Here is a 24,218-nt window from a genome sequence, read left to right as displayed (position 1 = left end):
ATTGAATTCTAACGGGAACAATGTTATTGATCTAGGAATCGAGGGGGAAGTGAATTTCAAAGAAATTGATTGCGTAATCGTTCGCGAATGTCATGGTGTCCAGAAATAGTATTTGTTGTTGTTGCTCTAGGCAATGTTATGACTTTCCCGGAAACAGTTAGATCACGTGTTTCCTTCTCAGCCAATCAGCGAGTCGGATACATCCTCCTTCTCAGCCAATCAGAGGGCTGGTTACATATGATTTTCCCCGTTACATAACAATTCGCCCATGAGATTTCGTATATAACGGGCATGCAATGTGATTCAATTATCAGAAAGTATTTTGACATAGTTGATATAACAATGGATAAATTTAACTCTTTAGAAGTCTTGGCAGTCGAAATTAGCAATTTAATTTCTGTTTTCATTTTTTTTATTTTCAAAATAAAATTGTTTTCCGTGGTCACCCTCTAATATATTCGAGTAAAGCCCCCCCCCCCCCCCACATACAATACAAACATCACTTTACAATCTTTATACTCACTAGGAAAACATAAAATATATTCTTTTACCCTCAAAACCTAACCCCCTCCCCACCATTGTTTTACAATCAAATTCTCGCAAAAAGAAATAATTATCCTTCCTTATATATTTCAAGCTAAAGTGAACGCTTAATTATGTAAATTTTTAATGAAAATATCGATATGGTTTTTACATAATTCTCCAGCGCGATGCCTAAAATTATCTGTCACCTTTTTTAAAGCACTTCCTGTAAAAGGTTTCTCAGATCAAAATGGGATGTTTTTCTCCTATCAAATTAAAACGGTTTCATGCAGACAATTAAGCTAGGCCTATGCAACCTGTATAGAAGTAGAGAAACAAGTTATTTTCGAATTAAGGGTCTAACAATATCCCCCTCCCTCCCCCATTGTCTTAAAACCCCAAATTATCGAAAAAATAAATACCATTTTGATAAATTCCTTCCCTCTATTTTTCCAGCTCAATCCCCCCCCCCACCACTCTAATAAAAAAAACAATTAGAAATTAAAAAGAAAAAATAAAATTTTACCATACAAACAAAAACACCGAAAAAACAAAAAAATTTTATCAAATTTATTCTTTCTCTTTGACACCCGTCGCTATTAAGCCGCTAACTTGACAATACATTTTCGCAAGCATGTAATTACTTTATCACCCTTTTTCCGGCTTACAAACGTGGTCAATGGAACTATTCTTCTGTCAAATTAAACAGTTTTAATCAAAAAGAGATTGCAATTTATTAAGCGCAGGCATATACAATCTCTTTTTGGAGAACCGCTGAATTCTCGTTATTTTCAAATTAAGATCTAACAATATATTTAGGACATGGGCGAAAGGGGGAGGGGGCCATGCCTCAATTCTATCGCCATCATTTTAAAATTAAAACAAACTTTTTCTTCGAGCGACACGTAAGGGGGGGGAGTTTAAGAAAAAGAGACATTGCTTTATTATGCGTAAATTGAAGAGCATTTTTACCATATCTTTCGGTGGAGGGAGGGGGTATTTTCCCATGTCTTTTCTCAGGGATATTTTCCGTGGGGGTTATTTTCCGTGGGCTGTTTTTTCTGGGTGTGTGATAAATACCAGCTATCGTAAAAGGATATGGAAAGATAAAAAATACCGTTAATACTTTAAATGCATCAAACAAGGCGTGCACAATGCAGATTAAAACCAGAAAAGAACAGAAACGCCTAAAAATAAGAAATAAGGCCGATTTATATAGGCCGGCTTTTGTATGGCTCAGTGAGACTTATGCCTCATATTCAAAAAGGATGAAATGATAATATTTCACGACATTTTTTTACATTGTTCTTTCTTGGATATAAATTCCTGGTCTAAATACAATTACCTGGATGATGATACAATCATTATTTCTCTGAAAAAGGGGCAACCTATTTAGATACTAATTTTTTCTGTTCTTTTTAAGGCAAATTATGAAGAATGCATGCCCCCGCCTTCCATGAAAGCCAGAGATGACGAGACAGCCCCATCATTGCCACCCCCAATGCAGCCTGGCAGAAAGTTAAAGAGAGAGTGGACGGATAACAACAATTCCGAAGCTATGCAAGATCGTGAAATAGCCGGCTCAGTCGCGCAAGAACATAGCGACGCCGCCCCGTCCACCCTCCAAAACGCACTACCCGGGCCATCCGGCGCCCAAGTGCAGCCGGCATATAAAAATGTAAACATTTTTTCCTACCTTTCTATTTCTTCCAATTTTTAGTCCTTTTCAATCCCAATATAAACTTATCTCTGTGAGATATTAACCCCTCACCCTCAACCATTGTTTTAAATTTATCTCCCTCGGAGATATCTAAATGTAATTTTTTACAATGAAACCACTCTTTTCTCTGCTCCCCCCTCCCTCGGAGATATCTAAATGTAATTTTTTGAAAAGAAACCACTCTTTTCTAATCTTTGCTATCGCTTCGATATTTCATAAGTGAATATTTTTAGGTAATTTCAATTAATAATCACTGCCTTTGAAACTCAAAATGCTATTTTTTCTAATCTTTGCTATTTTCTATGCATTCACCCCTATCTCTTCGCCGCTATCTCATAAGCGAATATTTTTCATGGGTAATTTCAATTAATGCTCACCATTTGAAACTCAAAATCCCCTATTTTTCACAATTGAATATCACAAAGTTTCAAGAGAAGGAACTGAGTGAGATTATTCACATTTATCTATTTGTCACATATGGATCCCGTAATTTGCGCAAGGATATATTAAAATAACTTTCAATCTTAAAAAGCCTTGCCAATATCTTAGTGATGTGGAAACATTGTTGAAGATATACTGAGTTAACGGTTCTCGAATTTAATTGTACTGTTTCCCAGAGAATGCGCTTGGAAACAGAACAGACACGAGATTAAAAATAATCTACGCTCATTTGGAGTCATAGACAACCTGTACGGGGAGTAGGCGAAACGACTTATGCCGCCTAACAATACGGTTTTTTGGGGCATTAGGTAAACGGCTGGGAGCCGCGGAGCTCGGACTGCACCGATGGGTCCGGGGAGTGCTGTGGGGGCAAGGTTAGGGAAGTGCCGGGGGATGCGCCACGGGTCAGGGAAGCGCCACGGGCTCGAGAAGCATCGCGGGAAGCGATGCGGGCCCCGAGAAGCTCCACCGGGCTGCGCTGTGGCTCCGAAAAGCGCCACGGGTCAGGGACGCGCCACAGGGATTCGCCACGAGTCAGGGAAGCGTTGGGGGAAGTGCCACGGATCAGGGAAGTACTAAGGGCTCGATAAGTAACGCGTGAAGTGATGCGAGCCCCGAGACGTTCCCCAGGGAGCCGGGGGGGCTCATCAAACTAACACGGGCCATGGACGTATCACAGGGTGGAACGTGGGGAAAGTGCCACGAAAAAAAAAAAAAAAAAAAATTGAACACTGAAAATAAACGATAAAATTGTCGCCTTCTTCGTCATATCTTAGATTATCGTTAAGTTGTATTAACCAAATGTTATTAAGCAATAATAATCCAAATTTTAAAAACAGTAGGGGATGATTTGAACACATTGAAAATAAGCTATTTTTTCATTTATAGATTGGGTTGGTCCCTTATTCGCCGTCCAGTGAAGAAGGGGAAGAAGAGGAGGCACACGTGGAGTCCCCCAAAAATTCACTATGGGATGATTTACATCAAATTCCAGATAATATTGACGACTTTTTAGGTGATTTTTTAATTGTATATTATAGCGCAGTTGAGCTGGTAGACTTGAGCCCAAACACCTGGCAAAGTTTAGACGATTTTACCCGGGATTGACCAGGGAACCCTCCAGCCGCATAGCACATCTCGACTCCACTTCGAACAACTGAAGTGGAGCATTCACCATTTATTTTTGAAAAACTGGGGGGAGGGGGTACATCTTTCCCCGATTTTAATTATCCAACACATTATTAAATAATATAGTTGTTTTCACTGCAACGTTTGGGGATCCTTTTAATACACTAATGGCGGATAAATTTGTTTTTGACCCTGTAGAGATTGTGCATGCCTATGTAGAAAAAATTCGTGCACTACTGGAGAACCAAATTCAATTGTGGGGGGGCAGGGATTCAATTAAGGTTTCCATTGTTTTAAAGGTTTTTTATTTGAATGAGGGGAAAAGTGAGGTTTACTATCATTTTATACATTCCGAGATGCGCGTAATTTATCCAAATTTAGAAAATTTTGAGATAGTTTTCATAGATTGGGTCGATCAAATTATAACGCATCTTGAGAACTATAACGAAAATGGGAGTGGCTCAGTAGTTTTATTTATTGAAAATTTAAGCGTAAATATTTGTAAATTTAAGAAAGATTTTATTTTAAGAGGGGGGACTGGTGGGGCTGAAAGGGATACAGTTTTAAATTATAATCCAGATCTAGGAGGTTGTCAAGGTGTCCAGCAGATCTGTTTTGAAACAGGTCAAAAGGGTTTCAGATATGCTCTCCTTATCTCAGCATTCGAGCCTCTAGCTCGGGACGCTACTAAGACGAATTTAGACAATTGGGCTGTACAAGGGAAGGAGGGGTCCAGTTTTCCAATTGTAGCTTTTTCATGCTTAGAAGGAAAATACCCAGTAACGCTTCGATCCATTGATATGTTTGAAAGGGCTAATGCCCATTTAAATATCGGCGTTACTGTGGTACAATACGAAACAGAATTTGAAGATGGGACTTGTTCTAAAAAGAAGGGGGTGGTTTTCCCCGTAAGGGGCCCGTCAGTTGATTTGGTTAAACACTGGGTTTGGTTGCTTTACACACCACCTAGTCAACCGAATGCAATCGGTCATTTTAACCCTATCACTGACATTAGTAGAGTTCTGGGGGGTGGTAGGGATCTAGGGGTACGTTTCTACTGTCCAACATGCTTGTCACAATTCCGTAGTGATATGAAACTACGGTATCATATGAGGCATTGTAAACAGCATGGATATCAGACAGTGGAAACCGTTTCAGGGGATAGGGCCATTCAACGCTTCAAAAATTTTCAAAATACCCTTCTCAGGTGCAACAAAATATCTATAGATTGTGAGCCTAAGCTGGTGGATATGAATGATCCCAATTTTCAAAACTGAGTCAAAGAACATCTGGCTATTGCAGTGTCCTACGCCCACGCGCAAAGAGATTGTTCTAATACCATGCGATTGTTAGAAATAGTTGAGACATTGGATGAGGGGGAGTGCATGGTCAAGGCATTGACTAAACTGATTGACACGGCTAATGGTGCTATTTCGCGTTTGAAAAATACGCATTATCCAATGGTGTTGTCTGCAGAGGATCGTCTCGCGATTAAAAATCAAAAAATATGTTGGGTTTGTAAGGGGAGTTTGCAGAGGTGGATAAGGGGACTAAAGGGAAACGTGGGGGGAGGGGGAAAGTTAGAGATCATGACAATTTGTGGCAGGAAATATCCTCGGGGGTAGTAATTGTAGGGGGGTTGCGCATCAATCGTGTAATTTAAATGTTAGCCAGCAGTTGTTTATCCCTGTTTTTATTCATAATTCCAATTATGACTTAAAATTTATTTTACCGGCACTGGCACGTAGGCAGAGGGAGGGAGGGGGAGTAGATTGTCCATGAGTAAATAGTTCTTTTATCTACAACATTATTCCCAAATCAGCCGAGAAGTTATTGCTTCTTGAACTGAAATGGCAGGCAGTGGATAATGGGCATATGTGCTGGAATAAAATCAGGTTTTTAGATTCTTTTAGTTTTGTCCCCAAGGCATTGAGTCAATTCATTAAAGTGCAAAAAAGCGACAATTTTGATAGCTTTCCCTTGCTAAAACAGCACTTTCCAGACAGTGAAATGTATGACCTGTTGACATGCAAAGGTATATATGCGTACGATTATTACTGTTCTGGCGCACGCTTAAGTGAGGAGAAACTACCTCAAATTGAAGCTTTTTACAATTCACTGACCAACAGTGAATGCACATCCGAGGAGTATGAGTTTGCCAAGAAGTTGTGGTCCAAGGGGGATTGTAAAAATGGGTGGGATTATTGTAGACTGTACTTGGCCAGTGACGTTCTAAATCTGTTGTATATAATCTGTAAGAACACAGACCAGATCTATTCAGAGTTCGGGTTAGATATAGGTTATTATTTTTCTACACCCCATTTAGTGATGGATTTAATTTTAAAAATTAGCAGGGAGGAAATAGGCCTAATCACCGACGTAGATCAGCACCTTTTTGTAGAGCGTTCAATGAGAGGAGGGTTTGTTTTTCACGGGGGCCGCGTTTTGTCAACCGATCCGAGCGGACAAAGCACCGGTGCAAAGTCAAATGTAATGTTCTTGGACAAGAACTCATTATACCCCTCGGCAATGTCACACTACTCTTTGCCCTGTGGGAACTATCAATGGCTTGAGAATCCTTGTGAGTTCCCCGACATTAACACCGTCGAGGACAATGGGCCACAAGGATGGTTCTTTGAAATTGATGGTCACATTCCGCTGGCGCTTCACGACTCAGTCAAAGATTTTGTCTTTCCCTGTATCAATCGGCCGGTGAGCAGGGGCTCTCTGAGCCCCTACAATCGTTCATTGGTTGAGGATATGGGGATGCATTGGACTCCTCTAAACAGAAAATGTTTGCTGATTTGGACCCTAAAGAGAATAGCGTTCTTCACCATGTGCTCTTGCATTTGATTGTTAGCAATGGTTTCAAGATCACTAAAATACCTAGGGTCCTACAGTTCAATCAGGGACCCTATTTGAAAACATTTATCGACACTTTTGTCGATAAACGCTATAGGGCAAATTCAAAGGTGGAGAAGGAAATGTATAAGCTCATCCTAAATTCAGAGTTTGGCAAAATGTGTGAAAGCGTTCGCAATAGATCTCGCTGCGACGTCGTGACTGACCCTCTAGAGTGTGCACGAATTATTGCCGACCCCAATTTTACATCATTCACGAGCATAGAGGCTGGCATGGTTCTTCTACACAGGATAAAACGAAATGTGGTACTGAACAAGAATATTGCAGGCGACAGTTCAGTACTGGAAATTTCAAAAAAGCTCATGTTGTCGTTCTTTTACAATGTGTGCAAGGTGCAATGGCCACGGGAGGGGGAGGTTCAAGTTGACTATGGGGATACAGATTCTCTGCTGTTAAAGGTAAATGGGACTGAATTGGATTTATTGGGTGATTTGCAAAATGGGGTGCACATCAGCTCGCGGATGGATTTCACCAACTGGAATCCATCACTCTACCCCGAGCTGGTGAAACGTCAAGCCCCCAACCAACTATTAATGTTAAAATCAGAGACGGGGAGTGATTTGATATCCAGGAGGGTGTTCCCGGGTCCCAAAGTTTATTGCGTTGAAACACATAGTGTGTATGAAAAGAAGGCGTGTAAAGGGGTGCCTACACACTTTGTAAAGAGCAATTTCAATATGAGCGTGTACAGAGACTGTGTAGACAGTAGCATAGTGCCGAGAGCACAGGTGCTTGCAATGCGCTCTCTACAGTAAAGAAATTTTATTGTGAGAGTGGAAAGGAATGTAATGTCATGTATATCCGACAAAGTCTATGTGCTCGAGAATGGTGTGACTGTCCTACCCCATGGCCACTATCGTATTTCAGACCGAGTTGAATGCATTGACTATCGTAATCAACTTGGTCTGGATAAATTAACCTAATCTGAACTAACCATCATCACCACCCCACAACCTCTAATAAATTAACCTAACTCAACTGTTCATCTAACCCAAGCACTAATCACCAGCACCACTAACCCACCCACTAACCTGTAGCAGTCGCAGTGACGACAACTATTCTTTTTCGCCCCGCGGCTCCCGGGGGGGGGGGGTCCTTCCCGCGGCCGCCCAGGGGGGGGGGCCCCGCCCGCGGCCGGTCGGCCTGGGGCCCCGCGGTCCCCGGGGGGTGGGGGGATCCACACACCTTTAAATTCACCATAATCAAGTTCAACTGTGCTACTAGCAATTTCCCTGAGTGTGTGTATTTTCTGTTGTACAAAAAGTGTCAGGTATAGAAAAGTGTTTAAGTTGGCAAAAAGTGATGTACAGAAAAGTGTTGTTGATGATGTACAAAATGTGTTTTTTTATTGTACATAAAGTATTGTACAGAAAAGTGTTTTTAAAGACAATAAGTCCTTATTTATAAAGTGTTATCATTTCCCTGTGTTCATGTTGAATAAATAGAGTTTTCATTTTGACCATGAAATTTTGTCAATTGTTCTTGTTGAACAAGTGTTATTATTTTTGTTGCTGTTCATGTCGACTGCAAATATTTGTTTTCATGGAGTGTCGAAATAAATGCTGCCATGAAATATTGTTTTTTTATTGTTCTTGAATAGATAGATCCATGGGGAAAATTACTACTTATTCATTGGGCACATATGATTTACAGTTAGTTACAGTCCGACTGTTGTCCCCAACAGCATGTTTTAATTTAAAACACCCTTCAGATCGTTTCTGTGTGGACCGTCTATGTCGGGGAAAACAACACTTTTAACTAGAATAATTCAAAATTGTGATAAAATGTTTTTGGAAAAGCCGAAAAAAATCTACTATTGCTATAGTATTTGGCAAGAGTCCTATGATAAAATAAAAGGTATTGCCACAACCATACCAATACAATTCATACGGGGACTTGATGTTTTCAATATTATTGAATCGAACTCGTGGCTGATTATTGATGATCTGGCTGAATCCATTGAACAGTTCTCACAGGAAATGCTACAACTGTTCACTGTTCGCTCCCATCATGAACACATTTCCGTTACTCTGGTTCTACACAATATGTTTCATCAGAGCAAATGTATGCAAACCCTTGCTTTGAATTGTTCCTTCTATATTATCTATTGAGTCGTTCGGGGATCATGCTCGCTACAGAATATACATACACCTCAATACCCCCGTACCCCTACCATTAGATTTTACTCAGAAAAAAAGTCAACTAGCCTGCCCTGCGGGGACAAGTTATTGGATATTAATCAGAGCATGACCGAGTATCTAGGTCTAATCACCAAAATTTTCGATACTGAGATTACAGTAGATATACCCGTGAACAGTAGAAAGGGCTATTAGTAGCCATTATGACACTGAAGAAACTACAAGAACAGCAACATCTGTTTTCCGTTTTAAGCACTTCAAAACCACTACTTAGGAAGGCTATACTCAAACATGGGGTTGACAATGATTTCATTAATCTAATATCTGAACTTTGTTTAAATTTAACTGAGGGCAATGTTAAACTGCCAGAAGGTGTTAGACAACCGAAAAAGCAACATCGTTCCACTGTCCGCGCATGGGATTTTAAAAACACGTTAAAAAAATTTAAAAGAACACGGCTCCTTCAAGCAGGTGGTAGCTTTTTCACACTTTTACTGCCAATAGTTGCAGGACTTGTAAACAGTTTTCTCTAGGGAGAGAATGGCAAAACCATATAAATTGACACCATTTGAACTTTTCCTCTTGCCCATCGAACATTTTGAAGACAATCTAAGCAAATTCATTAACGACGAGAATATTGCCGATCACAAAAAAATGCTTTTACTTCAAGATGCATTGCGACGTGTGGACAAACATAAACCTTATCGTGAGAGACCCGTCACTGATCCCTCTAAACAGGAAACATCTCCTCAAGATTCTGCAGCAGCATCAAAGGAGAAGGAATTGAATTCAATTGTATTGAAAATTGGAAACCTTTTGCCATTGACCTATCGAGAACAGAGTAAAAGAGTATTATCTTATCTCATGTTGGAAACTGGCGATCAAGTTCAAGTCGACAGCACAGGGAAACGAATTATAATTCAGGAAAAAGTTTATAATCTAGTTGATTTAATTTGTGATATGGTGACGAATCGTAAAGGACTCTTATCCTTTGACGATAGTCTATACACCTTTCTGTATGTATCAAACTTTCCCAAAAGTCTTATTGGCAATAAGCAAATTCTAAATAAACTAAGAGAATATAGTCCTCCAACAACATCATTTAAAAAAGAAGAAGATTCAATATTTGAAGATACTAGCAGCGTCACTGATTTTGCAACATCTGTGGCTGCTAGTCAAAAATGAAGACGAATTGATTCGCCCGCCAGTTTGCAAAAGGGGAGTGGACATTACACTACATGTCTACGTACAAAATGGATGAAGTTCTGAAAGGTGTTTATGAAAATATTGGTGAAGCGGGAAGTTTAAGTTCCCCCAAAACGCTTTCCAAAGCTGTCTCCGGCACCACCACATTGAAAAGCGCAAAAGAGTATCTAGAGAATGAATCGAGTTACACACTGCATCGGAATCACAGGCTTCGCAGTAAACAATATCGACAAACTAAAGCCTTTTTCCCCCTGCATATAATGCACACGGATCTTTTAACTTTAGACGCACTTCAACAGCGTCACACTGCACCCTCCAAAGATATTCTAGTGGCAATCAGTATCTTTAGTCGCTACGCATATGCCATTCCACTACGATCAAAGAGAGGTGTTGAAGTTGCTCGGGACATTCAAAGTATTCTAGAACAGGATTCATATAGAAAAATTCAATCGGATCGTGGCAGTGAATTTGTTAATCCCCATGTGCAAAAGGTTCTTTTGAAATATAACACAACACTTTATCATAGTCACAGCCCGATAAATGCTGCTTTGGCTTAACTATTAATAAGAACGATTCTTCTATTAATTTAAATATATTTCACATTGAAAAATATATCGGATTTTATTCATGATTTTTATCAAATCTTTCTGATTTATACCCAACGACCTCCTTAATCTCTGTCTAACTCGACAACAACTGATTTTCAATATAGAGACAATGAATTTGATGCATTTCTAGAGCAATATTTCAATTCTGAAAAGTAGACAAAGAAGAAGAAATTAAATTCTGGTGATACTGTTCGAATTAATAGAACCACCAATATTTTTTAAAAGGGGAATTATTTATTGAGCACTGAACTTTTTAAAGTGTCTAAAATCCTGGACACCATACCCATAACTTATCGACTGCGAGACACCAAAGATGATGAGATTCTCGGTGGTTTTTATGAATATGAACTGCAAAAACTTAGAAACACTAGCGAAATGTATCAAATTGAAATGATATTAAAGAGTCGTACACACCACGGTAAGAAACAGTTGCTTGTTCGCTGGCTAGGATACAACTCAGATTTTGATTCTTGGGTCAGTGCTGAAGATATTGACAATGCCCAATGATTTCTATGTGACTTTCATGTCCAATGTTTCTGATCCTCTCTACATTGACTTGAATAGAACAAGTGATTTTTGGACGAAACTGTCCCCCACCATCAAATTCGACGATGGAAAGTATGAAGTGGCTCTTGTCGACTGTATTCTCAAAAATACCTACGACATCCTGAGAAAGGATCGTAAATATGAAATAAAAATTAGACCCTATGATTGGCCGCCGCCACCAACAGGTGATCAAGAACAAATTCAAAAAATCAATTGGATGAATTATCCATACATTGAATTACCCTACGAGGAACTCACCTGTATGAATGATTTATGTCGTTCCATTAATAAAAGAATTTCAGCTCGTAAAAAGGGAGCTTTTCATTTCAACTATTCAAAGGAGAAGGGCAAGATCTACATTAGTTCACCTATTGCCAGTGAAAAGGTTATTCTCAATGATAATCTAAAGGATGTTCTTGGCTTTAAATTCAATATAATCAATGGTAAAAGTGCCGGAAACACTAATTTCATTTTCGCTGACTATTCACCAGCTCTCTCCAAAAACACCTGTATATTTCTCTACTCGTCATTTGTGGAAAAAGATTGAGTTGGTAATTCAAACGGCCTCGTCTTTCGAGTGCTTGTATAAATAACCACTAAAGTGCACTTTCACCGTTAAAATATAAAGTCGTTTTAATATAGCACCAACAGAACTTCCTTTTCAGAACTCTGTCATTTAACAATAAAAACTGAAGTAGGTGATCCCATAGCAATTTCAAAGGGTTTGGCTGTGATTACATGTCATTTTCTTCCCATCATTCAACAACAAGATGTCCAATAAAAAAGTGGTATTCACTTGTCCTGATATTGACTGCTATGTTAATACTCTTGGTCCAAGACAACAGGGATATGGAATGGACTACTACAAAGGTCGCTCGTCAATGTCTGGCTATGGTCTTGGCAGTTGGTTTGCTAAGCTGTTTCGCTCTTCACTACCACTGGCTAGAAAATATCTTGTACCGGCTGCGACAGATTTTGCATCCTCTACGCTATACGATTGGGGCTCTGGCAAGGATTTTAAAAAAGTGCTTCGGAAAATCTTAGGTCCAGTGTGCGAACCCTTGGCGAGAGATTAAAACAAAATGGTAAAGGCTTAAAAAGGTCAAGAAACAATGCATCCCTCATCAGTCTCCACTCAGGTCGGAAACGAAAGACATCATCCCTCTTGTCAAAAAAAAGAAGGAAAAAGCCGACACGTGCTGTAAACAGAAGTCCCAGGAAGAATAAAATTGTCAGATCGAAACTAGATTTTTTCGCCTAAAATGTCCTACCTACCGCATAAGGATTCTCAACCTTCAATCACCGCCTCATTGAATCTATTCAATGCAGAGAATGTTGATGTGAGTGTAAAACATGGATACTATGAACAATTCTATCCACAACAACACCTCCCAAAGAATATCCACTTTAAAGTTTATTTTAACTAAGACTACTATATGGGCTTGTCTTCAAAATTTATAGATTTACAAATGAAAGTCCCAAAATCCAATAAGTCAATTAAGTTTTTGGCCGAAGGGCTATCTTCTGTAACTTGTGTACTGCATTATTTATTTCGTCAAATTATTATCGACCTAATTGGTATACTGTTGAGCACTAGCAACAATCGCTCAAACTATGCGAGCTCTATGCAGTTCATGTTGATGACACCCAAGTCATACAAGGAATTTAGAGGCACCTCTAATGGATATGAATATATTACTAACACTGATAGTACAGATGAACTTAAAAATGCTACAACTAGCGAATTACATCTAGTTGGAAAAATATATCATGAAATATTTAATATACCCCAATGGCTGCCGCCCAGTGTTAAAGTGGATATAAAACTAACGCTTGCACCCTCCAATTTCATATTGAGAAAAGAACTTGCTGCCAATCCTGATGTAAGTCTCTCCCTCACCTCGGCAATACTTCATGTACGCAAACAGCAGGTCATGAGTTCTGTTGCTTTGGCCGTGGAAAAACTGAGAGCCAATGGTAACAATATTAAACTACTTGTTCCTCACACAATCACCAATCAACGTCATATTGCAATGGGGTCACGCACCTTCACCGATTCATCATTTATCAATGGCGAAATTCCGTCGAAACTGGCTTTGATATTTGTAAAAAGCGCCAGTGCAATAGGATCATGGACTGAATGTCCACATAAATTCGAGATGTTTGGACTTTCATCTCTTGTGTGCAAAGTAAACGGTATCCCACTCGACCATCTATCTTTTGATAAATCCTAAAGAACACTGTATGAGTTGACCATGCAAACCCTAGATCTTGACTCGCAACTCTTTGAAAATGGTATAACCGAAGATCTGTTTGCTAAAACATATGGTATCATTGTATTGGATTAGTCGGGTACACTGGATATGAGTATAGTACGTACAGGGAGTGTCCGTTTAGAGTGTACATTTGCCGACTCATTGGCTGAGAGTATAGAACTCATCTCAATAAACCAATATGAATCCTATTGCGAAATCACTCCTGAAGGCAGTGTTCTACTAGACTTAGCGCCATGAACACCGGTCAAATAATAAATGTATTTAATATGGATCCCTACATGTCCAAATACAAGTCCAATTGTCTGCCCTCGGACTTTCTTGGAAAACTTCAAAGTGTCAACAATATCTTGATTATTGTTAATAGCAGTCCGTCGACTGTGCTGACGGGTCATTGGCTGTGCATCTTTCAAACAATGAAGACGATTGAATTTTTTGATACTCTTGGCCTACCCTATACATTCTAAACACCCCACATCAGCAACTATAGCGAGAACAGTGGGAAAACTGTTATTCAAAATCGGAAGAGGGTTCAGGATCTAACGACTAAAAGCTGTGGCTTCCATGCACTACTATATTTTGTGTTCCGATGTCGTGGCTATACTTACAAGCAGTTTCTCCACATTTATGTTGACAATCCTCGTCTGAACGACTTTCTAGTGGAAAATATCCTCTCAGACCTATATAGTATTGATTTCAGTGCCCTAAGAGTAAAGTGCTTAAAAAATGTTTGTGAATTTGTTTATTAATAAAATGCATATATATACAACAATGTCTTTAAATCTTCACTTTAGATTTCTTCTTCTTCGATGTATAGGTAACTGTCGTGAACCACTAATGCCGTTAAATCATTTGGATTCACTGTATATTGATCTTGATTGACTGCAAAGTCAGGGTCACATTTTCTACAGTACAATGTAACTTCACTCTTGTCATATCTCTTTGTATAGTCAATGATACTATTTGCATTCATATTATGAAATTCACGAGTTTCAATCTGTCTATTTGAATCAATATCACATACAATGTTTTCAAATGGTGAATCACATTCGGAAACTGCCAAATAAAAATCACTTGGTTTATACTCATAGTAGGTGGTGTCATCGCAACGATGACGTAGAAACCAAATTGTCTTGTTACCCCAACAGTTGAATCGTAGACCAGATTCCTCTTCCCAGAATAATTTAAATCCACGACGATACCAATCTCGTAGAAATAAACTAAAATCACGTTTGGGATTCTTTCCAATCATAGCGGGGTAAGTATTCTCCTAATGATCACATTTATCATAGTGACAATTGGAGCACAGGTGCCCTCTAGGATGAGAGTCACACACCTCTTCAAGACTTGAATTACATCCTTTAATTTGCAGTGCATAGCCTCTATGTAATTTAGAAGGATTATATAATTTACACTTTTCACTATAGTCATCAATAATTGTACAATTCTCACATGGTGTCAACCTGTCAAGAGTGTACATGCACAATGGACATATATAGAACATTTTTCGGTTTCCGATGTCAACTCACTCACAGCTAAAACGAAACTGATCCTCTTCGTTCGATAAATTCAATGAGAGGGAAATGGTGGGAGAGAGGAGTAGCTCTGTGACGTTACCTCTTTCGAATGATGGGGGGAGTCATTTACATTGAATCCAATTGGCAATGTTTTCAAAAGTATATCCAAAATATGAGTCTGCTTTGTTCCCATTAATATATCAATAAATTGACTATAAGTATTTGAGTCACATTTTGAAAGTTTCATACAATAAACCAATGGGGGTGAATCCGTCCTCATTATATTGTCAAGTGTTCCCTGACAAGAGAATATCCTGCGTTTAAGAGATAACTCGAGAAAATCATCGTCCAAAATCAAATGTTTTTCCATAAACACTAGATTTGATCTAATTCTCTCTTTCTCAAATTTATTCATTTTTCAATCCTTTCACTCTGACTGCTGACTCTAGACTGACCCTGATTAGTTGGGATACACGTGATCCTGTTTCCCGTTATCGGATCAATAAAATTCCCAATCGATTAAGCAATCAAGTTCTCGGAAATCCACTTCCCCTTCGATTACGCAATCAAGTTTTCGGAAATTCACTTCCCCCTCGAGTCCTAGATCAATAACACTGTTCCCGTTAGAATTCAATGTGGATGTGCAACCTTCGCCCCGGAGTTATTACACATAGAAACATCAAATAAATTGACCTTGGAAAAAGAGGTCAATGACCCGATTACGTAATCTTTTCCCCTAGGGAGTCCCTGCCCATAGTTGGGGTGCAAAAAAAGTTGTAGATGGCAGCAGGGGTGAGTGATCGGAGTAGCCCCTCCCCCTCTACTGATGGCGAAACAATATTTGTGAGAGCGGATAGTTTTTTGAGTAAGAACGGATTTTTTTTTAATCAGTTTCGTTTCCGTAGAGGCTATCAAACAGTTCGTGGTAACGAACTGTAAGTAAGGAGCGACCCGGCTCAATGGTAACCGAAACTCTAGAAAACGGGTTTTTTGATACCAATAGACACATCAAAAGAATCAGATTTCAATGCTAATTTCAAATATATAAGTTTCATCAAGTTTAGTGCTACCCAACAAAAGTTACGCGCCTGAGAAAATTTGGCTGATTTTCAAAAAATGGGGAAAGACCCCCTAAAAGTTATAGAACCTTAATGAAAATCACACCATCATATTCAGCTTATCAGAGAACCCTACTGTAGAGGTAGCTCCTATCTACAAAAATGTGGAATTTTGCATTTTTTGCCAGAAGAAAGATCACGGATGCGTGTTTTTTTGTTTTTTTTTCCAGTGGTGATCGTATCGACCCAGTGGTACTAGAATATCGTCGGAGGGCTCATTGGAACTGATATCAATAGTTCTAGTACTCTTTTTAAGTGACCAAAAAAATGGAGGGTGACAACGCTCCCTTTCGCGGTCACTTTTTTCCCAAAGTCACTTGATCAACATTCTGAGGTAGGCGGTATGTTCAACATGTTTGAAAATATGATAAATATGTTTTTTAGGATGACTTAATCCCCCGAAGTCACCGGGGGGAGGGCTAAAAGTTATGAACTTTACCCAATGTTAACATATAGTATTGGTTATTGGGAAGTATACAGAATTTTTCAGGAGGGTTATTTTCTAGTAGTGGGGGGGGGGGGGTGGGTCGGGGTTATGTTGGAGGATCTGTCCATGAAGGAAGTTTTCATGGGGGAATGGAAATTGCCATGACAGGGGCGCCGGACTTGCCAGCATTATTTATTGGTTATTGGGAAGTATACAGACATTTTCAGGAAGGATTTTTTTCTGGAGGCTGGAGGAGGGGGTTACTCGGGAGAATCTTTCCGTGGAGGATGTTTCTTTGGGATAAGAAACATTTCTATGAAGGGGGCGCCGGATTTCCAAGCATTATTTAAAAAACGATCAGAAATTAAATTAGGACCCAGTGGTCCTAGAATATCTTGGGAGGGCTCATTGGAACATAAATTAAAAGTTATAGTAGTCTTTTCAATTAACCAAAAAATTGAAGGGTAACTACGCTCCCTTTCACGCTAATTTTTTTCCCAATGTCACTCAATCAAAGTTCTGAGACAGCTATTTCGTTCAATCTAGTTGAAAATATGATAAATATGTCTTTTAGGATGACTTAATCCCCCGAAGTCACCGGGGGGAGGGCTAAAAGTTATGAACTTTACCCAATGTTAACATATAGTATTGGTTATTGGGAAGTATACAGAATTTTTCAGGAGGGTTTTTTTCTGGTAGTGGGGGGGGGGTGGGGGTGGGTCGGGGGTTTTATGTTGGAGGATCTGTCCATGAAGGAAGTTTTCATGGGGGAATGGAAATTGCCAGGACGGGGGCGCCGGACTTGCCAGCATTATTTTTTGGTTCTTGGGAAGCATACAGACATTTTCAGGAAGGATTTTTTTCTGGAGGGTGGGGCTGGAGGAGGGAGTTACTCGGGAGAATCTTTCTGTGGAGGATATTTCTTTGGGGTAAGGGACATTTCTCTGAATGGGGTGCAAGATTTCCAAGCATTATTTAACAAACGATCAGAAATAAAATTTAAAAAAAAAACAAGTTCTTTTCAACTGAAAATAAAAAGCAACATTAGAACTTAAAACGAGCAGATATTATAACATATATGAGGGGGGTTCTCCCCCAAGTCAATACCTCGCTCTTTACGCTACAGTTTTTTTAGTGCTTTCGAAAGAGCTATCTATTGTAATTAAACGGCCTTTGTGATTCAGGGGTTTGTGAATTAAATGTTTTTTTTAACTTTTAACGCGTGGTATTGACTTAGGGGAGAACCCCCTCATATACGTAATAACACATATGTAATAAAAAAAATAAAAAAAAACAAGCCATACGGCTCAATAGTAATCGAAACTTTTAAAAACGGAATTTTGATGTCAATAAATGTATCAAAAGAGTGGGTTCCTGAAGCCCTTGCTGATTCCAGATGGGAATTAAAGGTCAAGCTAAGCTTGTATACCTCCATGGTAGCGATGGTAGTTACAGGCAATGAGGCTTGATCTTCCGTCCCTGGGCAGCAGAGGAAATCCGTCAGCGCACCTCAAAGCGGTGGAAGGGTGTAAACACCACTGAGCTCCACGCCGAGCGATTTGGTGGCCAATGCGCTCCGGGTGACCCGCAAGACTGGGGACCTTGTGGTCAACTCTATTCCCAAGAAACATCAATGGATCTGAGACCTAGAAGAAAAGTTGTAATGGCTACGGCGTCCCCGGCAAGCGACGCAGCCCCTGTATTGGCGCGGGTGTCGAGAAGTAAACAAGCCAACCATACTACGGCGTTCCCGGCAGGCGACGCGACTTTGAATATGGCGGCGAAGTCGAAAAATCCTTTTCATGCCATAAATCTAGGAAAACCCACTACAGTCATTAAACAGGCAAAATCTAGAATAAATGTGGGATGCTGGAATGTAAGATCCGTCAAACAAGAAGCCACGCAAGTTTTTCTTGTCCATGAGATGGAGAGGTACAACATAGACATACTTTGCATATCCGAGACCAGAATTTCAGGTTCTGGCTCCATAGTTATTACAGCTCCTGAAACGCTACATCAATTCCATTTTTTCTACTCCGGAGTAGAGGATAATTCAGGACTCCACGGAGTTGGTTTCATCATGAACCAAAGAACCAGAAATACTCTCCTAGAATGGGAACCAGTCTCCTGTAGACTTACCAGAATCAGACTAAAAGGAAACCCCGCAAATGTGTCGATAATCTCTACCTATGCCCCCACCCGTGACGCTGCTGATACGACCAAGGATGATTTCTACGGCGAGCTGCAGCAGCTGTCTTCTTCTGTTGCCGCACGTGATTACTTGATTGTTGCTGGAGACTTCAACGCAAGAGTTGGTCCGTCTGACCAAACCACAAGACAAGTCCTGGGAAAATTTGGACAAGGTCACAGATGCAAGAATGGTCAAAGGTTGTTAAACTATGCCTTGATGAACCACCTTGTTGTCACCAATACCATATTTCAGCACAAACCTAGACACCTTTTAACTTGACATTCAAATGACGGTGTCACTAAGGCTCAAATAGACTTCATTCTCGTACGCCAGCGCTGGAGAAGCTCCGTACAGGCCTCTCGCTCTTACAACGGCGCGGAAACAAGGTCGCAGTCTGGGTCTGACCATAGGCTTGTTGCTGCAAAAATTTTGCTACGTCTTGCAACTCGGAGGAAAAACAAACCCAAGGCCGGATTCGACATCGGTAAGTTCCAAGACAAAGAAGTTCGGCAGGCCCTCAATTTGGAACTGACTAACTGATTTGACGCCCTCAGTTCTGATGAAAACCCATCCCCCAAGAAGAGATGGGAGACCTTTAAAAAAGTTATGACAAAGACTGCCGATGAGATCCTAGTCCTAGCAAAAATCAAACGACAGCACTGGATTACCGCTAGAGCCCTGTCAATAGTCGGTGAGCAAAGACAAAAGATGGGCGGCCCTAAAGAAGAAACAAAAGAGCTACGCAGACAGGTAAAACGCTCTGTTCGTCTGGACCGCCGCCAAATGTGGGAAGATGCTACCGTGTCGTTAGAGAAAGCAGCACGCTCACATGATACCCGCAAGCCTTACCTGATCCTGAAAGAGTCCGTTGGTAAGAAAGCTGCTGTCTCAGAAATAGTCAAAGACAGATCAGGAAAAATCATCAGTTGTCAGAAGGAGCGCTTAGCAAGATAGAAGGATCACTTTCAGATCCTCCTAAACCCATCCCGATCATCCGCCCCTGATGCTTTCCCACCTGCCGTTTCTAAAGAACCATACGACGTCGAGCTGGATACACCGACCAGAGCCGAAATACTAAAAGCGATCAAGACCCTGAAGAACCACAAAGCCCCAGGTGAAGACGGCCTCCCCCGGAAGTGTACAAACAATGCCCTGAGGTCACTGCTGAACAGCTCCATGGCATTCTCGAAGAAGTGTGGAGGACCAATTCTGTCCCAAAAGATTGGAAGACATCAGTCATTCTCCCCTTCTATAAGAAAGGAGATAAAACCGAATGCAAAAATTACCGCGGAATAAGTCTTATAGACATTGCGGTCAAAATATTCGGGATTATACTCTTGAACCGCTTCAAAGGGGCAAGGGAGGAAAGAACCCGAGAAAATCAAGCCGCCTTTCGGCCAGGTAGAGGCTGTAATGATAATATCTTCGTTTTTCGCCTCATTATCCAGCAGTTTGAAAGGTACAATCTACCCCTGATCTTGATGTTCCTGGACTTCATTGCCGCCTTCGACTCTGTCACTCGCCAGAAACTTTGGAAGATCTTAGAGAATGACGGAATGCCGCTGAAGTTTGTTGAACTGATGAAGGCATACTATGACGCGTCAGTGAGCCGAGTTCGAGTCTATGGTGAAGAAACTGAAGAATTCCTGGTTGAGTTCGGAGTAAAACAAGGGTGTATCCTCTCTCCGACTCTGTTCAATTATTGCGTCGATTGGGTGCTTGAAAATGCACTGTCGTCCTATCCAGGAGTTCAGATCGGACAGAATCTTTCACTGACTGACCTCGATTATGCGGATGATGTTGGCCTCCTGTCAGAACCCGTAGAAGCTCAAAACATGCTTGACAACGTGGTGGCCTGGGCAGACCTGATCGGCTTGAAAGTCAGCACAGAGAAAACGAAATTCATGGCTATTAACCACGACACAGGACCATTCACACTAACTGTCAATCAAGTTCAGCAGGAAAAAGTCAACTGTTTCACATACTTAGGCTCCCAAATATGTATTGACGGATCTTCCGACGCTGATATCCAACAGAGAATACAGAAAGCGCAGACAGTCTTTGCCTCCCTTCGGAAACCCTTATGGAATCGCCGCGAAGTCAGTGTCCGAACGAAAGTTCGAATCTGCATGGCACTAGTCCGCACCGTTCTCCTTTACGGATGCGAAACATGGTCGGTAATGGTCGGTACAGCATGAGAATACGCAGAAGGTGTTTGAGCATACCTGTCTGCGAAGAATTCTCAGAATACAGCTGCGTGACCGTATCTCCAGCGCGGATCTACGTCGAATGTGCAATCTTCAGAGAGATGTTGTGCTCACTATTAAAGAACACCCTTTGAAATGGTTGGGCCATGTTTGACGGAAGCCGCCAGAATACTTGCCTCGCCAAATATTTCTAGTCGAGCCTATTAGCTCCTGGAAGAGACGCCAAGGAGGACAGAGGAAAAACTGGTGGAACCTGGCCAAATCAGACCTTGAACCTATCGGGGGATTCAGAAAGTTCGGACACAGATGGTCAACTCAGTGGCTTACTTTTGCAGAGCAGCTGGCAGAAGATCGCTAACATGGTCCAAGAAGGTCTCCAAGATCATCGATGCCGGGCGAGGTGGAAACGCCTGATTCCCGCCACAAGTACAAGTAAGTAAGTTTATGATGATGATTCTAAATATATAAATTTTATTAAGTTTAGTATTACTCATCAAAGGCTACGAGCCTGAGAAAATTTACCCGATTTTTTTAAGAGGAGGGAAACATCCCCTACAAGTGAAAGAATTTTAATGAAAATCACACCGTCAGATTCAGCGTATCAGAAAACCCTATTACATAGGTTTCAAGCTCATATTTGCAAAAATCTGCAACTTTGTATTTTTTGCCAGAAGAAAAATATACGAATATAGAAGTCAGTTACGTAAGTTAATTTGTAAATTACGTCATAACCAAATTTAGGGACATCCATTTAGCAAAAGAAAAGTAAAATTTTTATGCAAATTTTTTTTACTTATTCAATGACGGTGAGCCAAAATAAAAGCTACATTAACTAAAAAACGATCAGAAATTAAATAAAAAAAGAACAAGTTTTTTAAACTGAAAGTAAGGAGCGACATTAAAACTTAAAACGAACAGAAATTAGTCCGTATATGAAAGGGGCTGTCCCCTCCTCAACGCCTCGCTCTTTACGCTAAAGTTTGACTGTCTCACAACTTTATTTTTTTAAACAGTAAAAAACTTTAGCGTAAAGAGAGAGGCGTTGAGGAGGGGACAGCCCCTTTCATATACGGAATAATTTCTGTTCGTTTTAAGTTTTAATGTCGCTCCTTACTTTCAGTTTAAAAAATTTTTTTTTTTTATTTAATTCTACAGAGGATGCTATCCAGTTCCTGACTACAACAGTAAATGATGGCCTTGATAATAAATTTTAAGTTGGTTCAGTTTTTCTAGATATATTAAAGACGTTTGTTATGTGTGACCATTTGATCTTATTAAAGAAATTAGAAAATAGAGGTATTCGCGGGAATGCGCTGCGACTTGTTGCTTCTTATTTGAAAGATCGAGTCCTTTTTTGTGAGATTGGAGGTCCATCAATAGATCATGAAGTAAGATGTGGAGTCCCGCAGGAGTCCCCCTTGGGACCACTATTGTTTGCAATATGTGTAAATGACCAATACTTAGCACTTGGTGGACTGCATATTGAAGTTGGAGGGGCCCAAAAATAACGGGACCCTAATCAAGCTTTATTACTGCTTGCGGATGATATATGTCTTAGGGTGGCAGCAAGAACAGAAAGTGAATTACTAACTATGACAAGAGATAGTATGTCAAGGATACAAAAGTGGATGAACGTTAATCCCCTAAAGCTGAATTATAAGAAATCTCATTGGGTAATTTTTTCTAGATCGCCAGATTATTATCATTGGTTAAGGGAATTAAATGTCGGATCTTGCTGTATTGAGCCTATATCCTCTGTGAGATGTCTTGGTGTAATAGTGGATGAGACTCTTAGTTTCTCAAAGTACATACAATGTAGATAATCTAAAATTGCTCGGAATGTAGGGATTCTGAGAAAATTGAAATATTTTTCCCTGTTAATATACTTAGATTATAATATGTTTTTATTGCCCACCCTTATTTGATTTATTGTTGTTCGGTATGGTCATCTACTTTTCAATCACATTTGAAGTCATTACATGCTCTCCAAAATTTGGCGATTCGGGCTCTTATTAATTGTGACAATCGTATATCAGTTAGAGATAGCTATAAAAAAATTAATATTTTATCAGTTTCAGGTCTTTTTAATTTTTACAAGACTCTGTTTACGTTTGATATACTGCATAATAATGCACCTGAATGTTTGATTGGTATGTTTGAGAGATACCAGCCAGTATATGAGACAAGGAATTCATCAGCAATTAGAAAACCGACTAAAAAGTTTACAAGGCCTTCATTTTCGATTCCCCATGTTCTTCCTTCTACATGGGAGTCCCTTCCTTATGATACAGTTCAAAATACTGATAGGCCGACTTTTTGTGGGTTGCTTAGGGATCAAATATTATATATATATATATATATATATATATATATATATATATATATATATATATATATATATATATATATATATATATATATATATATATATATATATATATATATATATATATATATATATATAAATAAATAGTTAAAGTAGGGAAATAGTATATAATAGTGTTGTTATATTAGATTAATATAGCACAGGGTCTCAAGCATGGGCGCCCATATGGGGGGGTAGGGGGGGGGTCTTGCCCCCCCTGGCTGAATGTTGCTGCCTTATTTTTATATTTTTGTTCTGAGATTTATATTATTTAGCATTAAAAGTAGAAATTAGACGATGTTTGCCCCCCCCCCCCCGGGACTTCAGCTTATGGGCGCCCATGGTCTCAAGTGGTGATTTTTTTGCTTGTTTTTGTTTTATTTTTGTTGTTTACGGGAATCTATTGATTGTCAATTTTGTAGTATCGAGAATGGCCGCACAAGCCATAAGGCTTTTTGGCAAATTTTTCTTTTTTGTATTGTTTTTTTTGTTTTTTTTTAATAAATCCTCCCTCTCTCTCTAAAAAATACATTGTACTCACATCGGTCTTCACTTAGGCCGAGTTATTGCGCTTTCTATAAAATGATGACTTAAAGCGTACACTCAGCATTGATTTGCCTACGCCACTCCCGTTAGAAATTCTCAAAACTTAGAAATATTAATAGTTAGTGTTCACAGAATAATCCACTTGAAAACTGATTTAGGTATAGGTTAAATTTTCACGCATGCTTAGCTAGGCATCACCACTCTCAACTAATTGGGACAGTTTTGCCAAAAGTCTGATTGTTCAAAATTACAGATACCTTAAAATCGATGCCTAGCTAGACACCATTCAGATTCAAATACTAGGAAAAATACTTCAAATTATTAATTACGGGCTCCTCGCAGC

The 24,218-nt window shown here is 39.8% G+C and overlaps 1 protein-coding gene across 1 annotated transcript in view; it reads right to left on the bottom strand.

Moving 5' to 3' along the window:
* The window catches only part of LOC148955358 (tubby-related protein 4-like), a 191,607-nt gene that overhangs the window by 30,892 nt on the left and 136,497 nt on the right, over positions 1 to 24,218 (bottom strand). The window lies entirely within an intron of this gene.

This window comes from Artemia sp. Qi Xiang Cuo, chromosome 2, assembly GCF_049724085.1.
Source record: "Artemia sp. Qi Xiang Cuo chromosome 2, ASM4972408v1, whole genome shotgun sequence".
In the NCBI taxonomy this organism is placed as follows: Eukaryota; Metazoa; Arthropoda; class Branchiopoda; order Anostraca; family Artemiidae; genus Artemia; species Artemia sp. Qi Xiang Cuo.
This window is presented reverse-complemented; position numbering and strand designations above follow the sequence as displayed.